A 10047-nucleotide genomic window follows, 5' to 3' on the forward strand; every position below is an offset into this window, starting at 1 on the left:
CCCTCTGAACAATGCTTGCTCTCTTTAATACTCCTACATCTAGTCCCTGACAAAGTCTGCTGAAATGTCTTTCCCTGGCACCTGTTTCTATCCCTGCTGCTGTATTTCAGTCTTATTTCAGCTCTCTCTCTCTTCCTTCTCTCCCCTTCAGTCAGCTCCAAACACTGCAGTGGATTTAATAGATGTAATATACAACTAGACACAGTTTGGACTCTGCAGTGCTCATAACATCTTCTGGCTCTACCCTGAAGATGGGAAAGATGAAAACAGCAGCTCCCAATTGAAAGAGTGCCAGTTGGAGTAGGAAATTAGGACAAACTCCAGAGTCCAATATGTAAAATAAATCATAAAATGATGTTCATTGACCCCAAGTCTGAGATCCTTTATCCTTGCAAAAAAGAATTCCATGTTTGAACTGTCCTATATATAAAGTAAATGCTTAGCAGCTAGTTTTTTTAAAATCAGCCATGTTGATGAATAGTTTACATATAATAAATATTTTAAATTAGTTTGATGAATTTTGACAAATATATTTCATCATGTGTTTACCACCACAATCATTTACCGAACAAGTTCATCATTCCAAAAAATTCCTTGTGGCCCTTTACAGTTAATTTCTTTCTCCTACCTCCAGGCCCTGGAAGCCACTGATAATGATTTCTGTCACTACAGCTTTGCCTTTTCTAGAATTTCATATGAATGGAATCATACAATTTGTAGTCCCTTTGGCTTCTACTCCTTGGCTAATGCTTTTGAGAATCACCAGGTTGTAACATATCTCAGTAGTCTTTTCCTTTTTATGTCATCAAATGTATAGATGTGTCATAGTGTTTTTATCTATTTACATTTGATAAACAATTGTGTTCTTTCCAATATGGAGCTGTTGTAAATAAAACTGCCATACCAATTACATGCAGGTCTTTGTGTGATCATGTGCTTTTCTTGCATGAAGACTTGGGAATAGAATTGCCAGCTGTAAGATAAGTGTATGTCTGACTTTTTAAGAACTGTCAAATTGTTTTCTAAAGTGACTATATCATTTTGGGCTCCCCTTCTTCTAACTTTGAATGAGAATTCCAGTTATTCCAAATCCTCTCTAATACTTGGAATTGTCAGTCTTTTTAATTTTAGCCATTTCAGTGGATGTATAAAGATATCACATTGAGATTTTAATTTGCATTTCCCCATAACTAATGATGGGGCTTCCTAGGTGGCGCTAGTGGTAAAAAATCCGCCCACCATTGCAGGAGACATAAGAGAGGCCAGCTCAATTTCTGGGTCAGTCAGGAAGATCCCCTGGAGAAAGGCAGCTCAACCCACTCCAGTATTCTTGCCTGGAGAAGCCCATGGACAGAGAAGCCTGACGGGCTACAGTCCATAGGGTCGCAGAGTTGGACATGACTGAAGCAACTTAGCACGCTCGCGTATCTAATGACACTGAGTATCTTTTCATGTGCTTATTGCCCCTTTAGATATGTTTTTGGGTGAAATGTCCATTCTACAGACTTTTGGCTGACACATATCAGGAGATTCTCAGAAGCCCTTGGATAGCTGGCATAGCAAGGGCAGACTAGGAAGTTGTATGTGTTTTTGGTTTTTTTTTTTTTAATTTTCTTTGGGACTGGTCCAAGGTCCAGGGAATTTAAACATTAACCTCCATGCCCTGAATATAATTGGATTTCAGGGGAATTAAGGGACATCAGAGATAACACAAATTGATTACTCTTTAAACAATGTTTCTTACCATTTTGTGAGGGGTGGGGTCAGAATATGTGAAAGCAACACATAGATACAAAATATGACATATGATTTTAGAGGTTTCAGAGTTCTTGAAGTCCTACTATGAACTTGTGTTAAAAACTTCCTTAGATGAAAGCCTATGTTATGCAGCTGTGAAGCAGAATTTTCAGGATGGACAAGAGGCGTCCATTTTCTGCCTCTTGCAAAGGCATTCTCTCTCAGCAAAAGCTCAAGCTCAAGCTTGGAAGACAGGAGCTGGGGGCAGGAACACCTGGGTCACTCTTTCAGGAAAGGCAGACACACTTCCCAAGGGCTGTCAAGAGGTCCTTAGTGATGTCAAGAGTGCTCAGGTGGCTTTCAGGGGTAGGCAAGATGGATAGTGGGGGATCAGAAACAGCTGGCTAAGAAACTATAAAACTCCTAGAGGAGAACATAGGCAAAACACTCTCTGACATAAATCACAGTAGGATCCTCTATGACCCACCTCCCATAATATTGGAAATAAAAGCAAAAATAAACAAATGGGACCCAATTAAAATTAAAAGCTTCTTCACAACAAAGGAAACTATAAGCAAAGTGAAAAGACAGCTTTCAAAATTGGAGAGAATAATAGCAAATGAAGCAACTGACAAAGAATTAATCTCATAAATATACAAGCAACTCCTGCAGCTCAATTCCAGAAAAATAAATGACCCAGTCAAAATATGGACCAAAGAACTAAACAGACATTTCTCCAAAGAAGACATACAGATGACTAACAAACACACAAAAATATGCTCAACATCACTTATTATCAGAGACATGCAAATCAAAACCACAATGAGGTACCATTTCACGCCAATCAGAATAGCTGCTATCAAAAAGTCTACAAGCAATAAATGCTGGAGAGGATGTGGAGAAAAGGGAACCCTCTTACACTGTTGGTGGGAATGCAAACTAGTATAGCCACTATGGAGAACAGTGTGGAGATTCCTTAAAAACTGGAAATAGAACTGCTTTATGACCCAGCAATCCCACTGCTGGGCATACACACTGAGGAAACCAGAATTGAAAGAGACACGTGTACCCCAATGTTCATCGCAGCACTGTTTATAATAGCCAGGACATGGAAGCAACCTAGATGTCCATCAGCAGATGAATGGATAAGAAAGCTGTGGTACATATACACAATGGAGTATTACTCAGCCATTAAAAAGAATACATTTGAATCAATTCTAATGAGGTGGATGAAACTGGACCCTATTATACAGAGTGAAGTAAGCCAGAAAGAAAAACACCAATAACAGTATACTAATGCATATATATGAAATTTAGAAAGATGGTAATGATAACCCTGTATGCGAGACAGCAAAAGAGACACAGATGTATAGAACAGTCTTTTGGACTCTGTGGGAGAGGGCGAGGGTGGGATGATTTGGGAGAATGGCATTGAAACATGTATAAGATTATATGTGAAACGAATTGCCAGTCCAGGTTCGATGCATGATTCAGGATGCTCGGGGCTGGTGAACTAGGATGATCCAGAGGGATGATATGGGAAGGGAGGTGGGAGGGGGGTTCAGGATGGGGAACATGTGTACACCCGTGGCAGATTCATGTTGATCTATAGCAAAACCAATACAATATTGTAAAGTAATTAGCCTCCAATTAAAATAAATAAATTTATATTAAAAAACAAACAAACAGCTGGCCTGTAGGCAGCAGCCTGACAGGCTCATCCAGATAGTTCTCAAGAGAAGTTATCATGGAAAGGGTATGCCCAGGTGAGAGGCCCAAGGATGAGGAAGGAAGATGGATTTGTTGCCAGTTTATCCTGGGCTGAGAAAGGTGGAAATGAATCTCAAGTGTGAAACCTTCATCTAAAACCCTTCAAGCATTTTTATCTCTATCTGGGGAGCCTATTCGTTTGGAAAGAGCCACCACATTGAACACAAGCACCAAAACACCTGTAAGAACCAGAGAGAACTAAAGCTGTCAGTTGAGTTGAATCTCTTCCTTTTCTCAGTTCAGCAAGCACCCTTTAGAATCAAGGGGAGATAGTGACAGTGTTCCAAGAATACACAAATAGCTCACCTTCTTTTTATCTCACCTGATGGATGTTTTGGTGTTTGCGGTACAGCCCAAAATTGAGAGCGGTGACTTCAGATACCCCTGGTTACCCTCATCTCACTTCTCATCTGAACTTACCTGTTTCTTTATACTGTCTCCAAAAAGAAGACCAAAACCAAAACTCTCATTTCTATCACTTCGTTGTTGAGTTGCCCAGTTGTGTTGTACTCTTTGCGACCCCATGAACTGCAGCACACCAGGCCTCTCTTCCTTCATCATCTCCCGGAGTTTGCCCAAGTTCATGTTCGTTGCATCATTGATGCCATCCAGCCATCTCATCCTCTGAGGTCCTCTTCTCCTTCTGCCCTCAGTCTCTCCCAGAATCAGGGACTTTTCCAATGAGTCATCTCTTCGCATCAGATGACCAAAATACTGGAGCTTCAGCTTCAGCATCAGTCCTTCCAGTGAATATTCAGGGTTGATCTCCCTTAAGATTGACTGGTTTGATCTCCTTGCTGTCCAAGGGACTTTCAGGAGTCTTTTCCAGCACCACAGTTTGAAGATATCAATTCTTTGGTGTTCTGCCTTCTCTACGGTCCAGCTCTCACAACCGTACATGACCACTGGGAAAACCATAGGCTTGACTAGATGGACCTTTTTCAGGAGAGTAATGTCTCTGCTTTTCAGCACACTGCCTAGGTTTGTCATCACTTTCCTGCCAGGAAGCAACTGTCTTCTGATTTCATGGCTGCAGTTACTGTCCACAGTGATTTTGGAGCCCAAGAAGAGGAAATATGTCACTGCTTCCACCTTTCCCCCTTCTATTTGCCATGCAGTAAACTCCGGGAGTTGGTGATGGACAGGGAGGCCTGGCGTGCTGTGGTTCATTGGGTCCCAAAGAGTCGGACACGACGGCGCGACTGAACTGAAACTAACTAATGGGGCTGGATGCTGTGATATTAGGGTTTTTTTTTTTAATGTTTAGTCTTAATCCACCTCTTTGACTCTCCTCCTTCACCCTCATCAAGAGGCTCTTTAGTTCCTCTTTGCTTTCTGCCATTAGAATGCTATCCACATATCTGAGGTTGTTGATGTTTCTCCCGCTTATCCTGCTTATAACCTATCCAGCCTGACCTTTCTCATGAAGTGCTCTGCATATAGCTTAAACAAACAGGGTGATGACAGACAGCCCTGTCATACTCCTTTCTTGATCTTGAACCAATCAGTTGTTCCATACAGGGTTCTAACTGTTGCTTCTTGACCCTCATACAGGTTTCTCAGGAGACAGGTAAGATGGTCTGGTATTCCCGTCTAAGAGCTTTCCACAGTTTGTCATGATCCCCACAGTCAAAAGCTTTAGCGTAGTTGATGAAACAGAGATAGATGTTTTTCTGAAATTTCCTTGCTATCTCTATAATCTGGTGAATGTTGGCAATTTGATCTCTAGTTCCTCTTCTTTTTCTAAACCCAGTTTGGACATCTGGAAGTTCTTGGTTCACATAATGCTGAAGCCTATGTATCTATCACTTTATGTACCACAAAATGAGCCCCAGGGACTTGACTGTGACATTATTCAGTGTCTTATGTAATTATTCTCCCAGGAAATATTCCTTGAGGCCCCAACCTGAAAATGATGCCTCCTGTGGCTGAGCTCTTGGAGCCCCTTATTTATCTCTCAAACTTGCTCACTGTGGAGGAGGATGTAGGAAGTGATTCCATGTTTCATCTCCCTCGTAGGCAACTTGAAAAGACTTTAGATTTAATTCATCTTTCCCCCCTGAGTTATTTAACTGCAAATAATCTTTAGTAATAACAATTTTAACTCATTCTTGAAACTAAACAACATGTCCAAAGGTATGTATATGGATGAAACCCAGCCTCCTTTTTGCTTTCATAAACGGTCAGGAAAAATAGATCCATGACAAAAGGAATCTTTAGACAGATCTATTTTTGGTTAATCATTAACATTATGATAATTCCCTCTCCCATCAGGTATTGCTTCATGAACAAATGCAGAGAAATTTCTAGACAACTGCATTCATTTTAACTGAGTAAGGAGAAACAAAACAAAACAAAAAATAAAAGGGACAGATTCCAGGAACCCTGCTAAAATCCCGGCTCTGGTAAAGCTAAGGATGTGCTGATCAAGCAAAACTCCCTAATCTGCCCACAAAGGCCTCCAAGGTGAGTCAGCTGAAAGAGGCTAATCCCTAGAAGAGACTGATAGCTAAAGCTGTAGAGGCCACACAGGCACCGAATACTGGAAAACAGGGGATAATGAAAGCTGTAAGCCATATTGTATAGAGAAAGGTCATAGACCGACAGGGGAGAGTCATGGCTCTCTAAGAGATTGCCTCTATTCCTTCTCAAGCTGTAGGTCATTTACACAGCTTGGCCTTGGACAAGGCCCATATGTAAGGATGATTCCAAGGATGAAACCTGTATGAGGGTCAAGACGCAACAGTTAGAATCCTGTATGAGTTCGCAACTGGTTAAGGGCCCAGTTTGGGGTAAGGCATGAAGGTAGGGTAACAAATACTGTAAGCAAGGCAGTTAACTACAACATTACTGACTCTGTAACAGTCCATAAACCAGTTGGTACAAAGATTATACTGTATTAGGTGCTAGGGAGGAGGAAGAGAGGAAGCAGGGAGAAGAAACCACACGCAGGAGGTGCTCAAGTACAAGTTAGCTGATCCTGAAATCAAAGAAGCACACAGTATTCACAAAGTGTGGCTTCAGATTAAAAGTATACTATTCAGTGAGGACCTTTGTCCCTGTGCTATCTGACTTTGGATAAATCATCTGGGGCTTGATCTTTTCTTAAATCAGGAGCCCTTTGGTCTTGTTCTAGCCTCACCTTCCCTGAAGTGACCAAGTTAACCCAATAAATAGCAAAAGAGCTTCTCTTGGGGCTGTTTGGTCAATTCCCATTCATCAGTGGTTCTCTACGGGAGCAACTTCTCCCTTCAGGGGCACTTTGGATTTTCACAAGGTTATTTTTGGTTGTCACAATGATCAGGGGCATTTAACGGGCCAGCTGGATGCTAATTGTCCTGCTGTGTACAAAAGAGTCCCCCACATCAGAAAAGTTTTCTCTAGCCTTGTCTTTGTCCTAGTCAACATGTGAAGGTCTTGCCAGTCACTCCTGTAGAGGAGAAAAGCTCTGCTTTCCATATAAACACAAGTAGCTTTTTTACAATTTCACTATACAACTGATTTTCTAGGTTATTTTATCTGTGAATTTCATTTCAGGAGAGTAGAAGAGGGCAATTACAAAATATTTGTTTTAAAAGAGTCATGTAGGGTTGGGTGCTGCTTTTAGAAACTCCCCAGCAACCAATCCCACCCAAAGAGAAGCTGAACAAGACATTCTTATTTACTCCACAGACACAGGGATGGACACATGTATTGCTTAGGATTCTGCATCTCCGTACTACAAAATCACCTGACGTTCCCTACCACTCACCATCAGTTGAGGAAGTTAAAACCACTCTTAAAGGGGTTCTTCCTGGAGTTCACTTTGCACTTAGTCGTATCTCCCCACCCTAAGTAGAGGAGGTGGTCTCCTGCCCAACTGTCTTCTCATCCCCTCACACTTAAGTCTTTTTCATTTAAAACTGGGTTCCTCACTCTCAGCAGCAACTTCCTTAAAACAGGATGTTTTATATTTGCAATTAGAAGTTTATAGTCCTGGGGACCAGCTATTGGCTAAGAAAGGAGCTAGCAAACTGCTGGCTAGAGTAAACCCCCAAAGGAGATTTCCTCAGGAAAGTGATACTTAAATCTGAGAGCAGTGCAATATATTAGCATTAACATGGCATTTCCCTCCCTCTGTGCAGTACATGTTGCTGAAAATGTGTTTGAAGGTTGATCTATAAGCCACTTGTAAATATCACTGTAATTATGGGAGCTCTATTTACAAAACATATATATATATCCCTAGTCATAGTGACCACAGTGTTCCAATACTTGGCATGTATTGGCTTGTAACAAACATTTATTCAACAAATGTCAAGTCTATCCTCCTCCTACAATGCCATGCCACCTTTTTGTATACTTGGTGAATTAAATAAGGGATTTAAGAAAAAATGAAAGAAAACATATAAAAAGCATAACGACAGAGTAAAAAGCTTTTGCCCCCATCAAAACCTCTAAGAGGAGCCATAGATCTGTATAATATAGGTTAGCAGATAGCTTGCACCAAATCCAGAAACCAATTTCTGGGCTGAAAATTGTTCAGAAAGAGCCTTGAGTTTTACTTTGTTACTCTTTATCCACAGAATATCTCTTTTCAGATAGAGTTCAGAAAGTTTCCAACTCATTTTGATTTTCTTCTCCGCACCCTTTCCTTCCTAGGGAAGTTAGATAGGCTCTTTGTTCACCTCCAGGCCTGGTGAGTCTTGGGTGGTACAATGGAGAACAGGCTGGAGAACTGAGACCTACTTTTTCTCCAGACTCCTGTTGACATTAACATGTCAATCAACCGGGAGCCCTTCTTGGCTAGTTCCAATATGTCACACCTCTGTATGGACCACCTCTGTGTCAGTGGGGAACTTCCCCTTGTGTGTGAGCCCTGTCCTTATTGGGCAGGCAGTTCTGAAGGTTAAAATGCTATGGTGATCTCACAGACCCCTCTCTAGTGTGTCTACCCATGGGTCCTAATTCCACCTACTGGCTAAAGAGTAGAATCCCTAAGGAGCGGGGCTTGTCTGTTATTTGGGGAATGCTGTCACAATTTTTTTATGTCTTATCTTGGCTATGTGTCACATTTTCCTCTTCTAAGCAAGCTTTAATCAATCAAATGATGTCTTTCTTGAAAATAGCACCCAGACAAAATTCTAAATTCCAGTTGGTTATTTCCTTGCAAATAAACAAGACCCATTATAAAGATATTTGTAACTTAGACAGTGGCTGGATGTTTTAAATAGCAAAATTAGCAACTACTTGGTCAAGATCTTTCCTTGGAGTTATTTGGAGCCATAATGCTAAAGCTGAGAAAAGCATGGCTCTGGATGAGTTCAAGTCATCCTCTCTCAGTTCTGATCTTACAATGTGTCTGAGAAGGTCAACTGGTCATTTTATTGTTCAAGGTGGAAAATAAGGCAAGTTGTAATGACTAACTCAAACGATGGCTCGCTAAGATCAAAATCAAGTTAGGCCAACAATAAGTGAAAATGCAGACAGTTTACTTGTTTTGTCGGGGTTTTTGTTTGTTTGCTTAAACAAACTATTACCCGTGTAGTTCAGTTTTCTGGCTCAGCCTCAGCTCTGTGAGGATCACTGTATCTATACATATCTAGTCAATCTCTGGTCCATTTTCCATGTTGTTTTTCATGAGTATATTATCTAAAGTTACCTGTTTATTTACTGATTCTCCCATTCCTCATCCCCCACCCCCAATACAAATCAGGAAAGGGTAGAAACCTTGTCTATTTCTTATACAACACTGAACCCCTGGGACACAGAACATGTCGTAAATAATAAGTACTTGTTGAATGAAGTAATAAATTTAGTTTGTAAACTTATTTTGCTTTTCAGGGTTGTATAAGGGACATAAAGACATGCTGTCTACACACATTTAAATAGTAGGATAAATGTAATATGGGAGCTTGAAGCCATGCATGCATGCATGCTAAGTCGCTTCAGTTGTGTCTGACTCTATGTGACCCTATGGACAGCAGCCCACCAGGCTCCCTGTCCACGGGATTCTCCAGGTAAGAATACTGGAGTGGGTTGCCATTTCCTTCTCCCACTTGAAGCCATGTGGGAAAATAAAGATCTCCAGTAAAGGTAATTACATAGTTTAATATAAAAGGAAGTATTTTTGTACTTTTGGTTTGTAAATCTTTTTTCTTACATAATTTAAAATACAAACAAGACATAATTATAAATCTATGTTACTGGGCACATAAAAGGCAAAACTTGTGACAACAGCATGAAGGAGATGGGAGAGAGAAGGAGCTATATAAGGAGCAGAGTGTTGTATACTATTGAAGCCAAGTGAGTCTCAATTCAAACTAGATTGTTATAAATTGAGAATGCCTAGCACTGAGAGCATCTCCAGGCTCTACTGGCAATACTGACTTGCACATGATCGCCATGCCACACAGGCTTACCTCTGAGGCAGTCTGCAGAGAGAGGCAGATGCAGTCACTCAAGGACGTTCACAACTCAGCCCTGCATACCTCTTCCTGGAGTCCATCCTCTAACCTCCTCACCCAAAGGCCATGCAGTCCCATGTCTGAGAAGACTGGC

General features: G+C 41.0%; 1 protein-coding gene across 1 annotated transcript in view; it reads right to left on the minus strand.

Moving 5' to 3' along the window:
- The window catches only part of TDRD7 (tudor domain containing 7), a 114301-nt gene extending 104254 nt beyond the window's left edge, over window positions 1–10047 (minus strand). Inside the window, exon 1 of the mRNA XM_060409281.1 lies at window positions 9909–10047. The gene's annotated coding sequence lies outside the window, so the exon portion shown is untranslated. The remainder of the gene's footprint in view (window positions 1–9908) is intronic.

This window comes from Ovis aries, chromosome 2, assembly GCF_016772045.2.
Source record: "Ovis aries strain OAR_USU_Benz2616 breed Rambouillet chromosome 2, ARS-UI_Ramb_v3.0, whole genome shotgun sequence".
In the NCBI taxonomy this organism is placed as follows: Eukaryota; Metazoa; Chordata; class Mammalia; order Artiodactyla; family Bovidae; genus Ovis; species Ovis aries.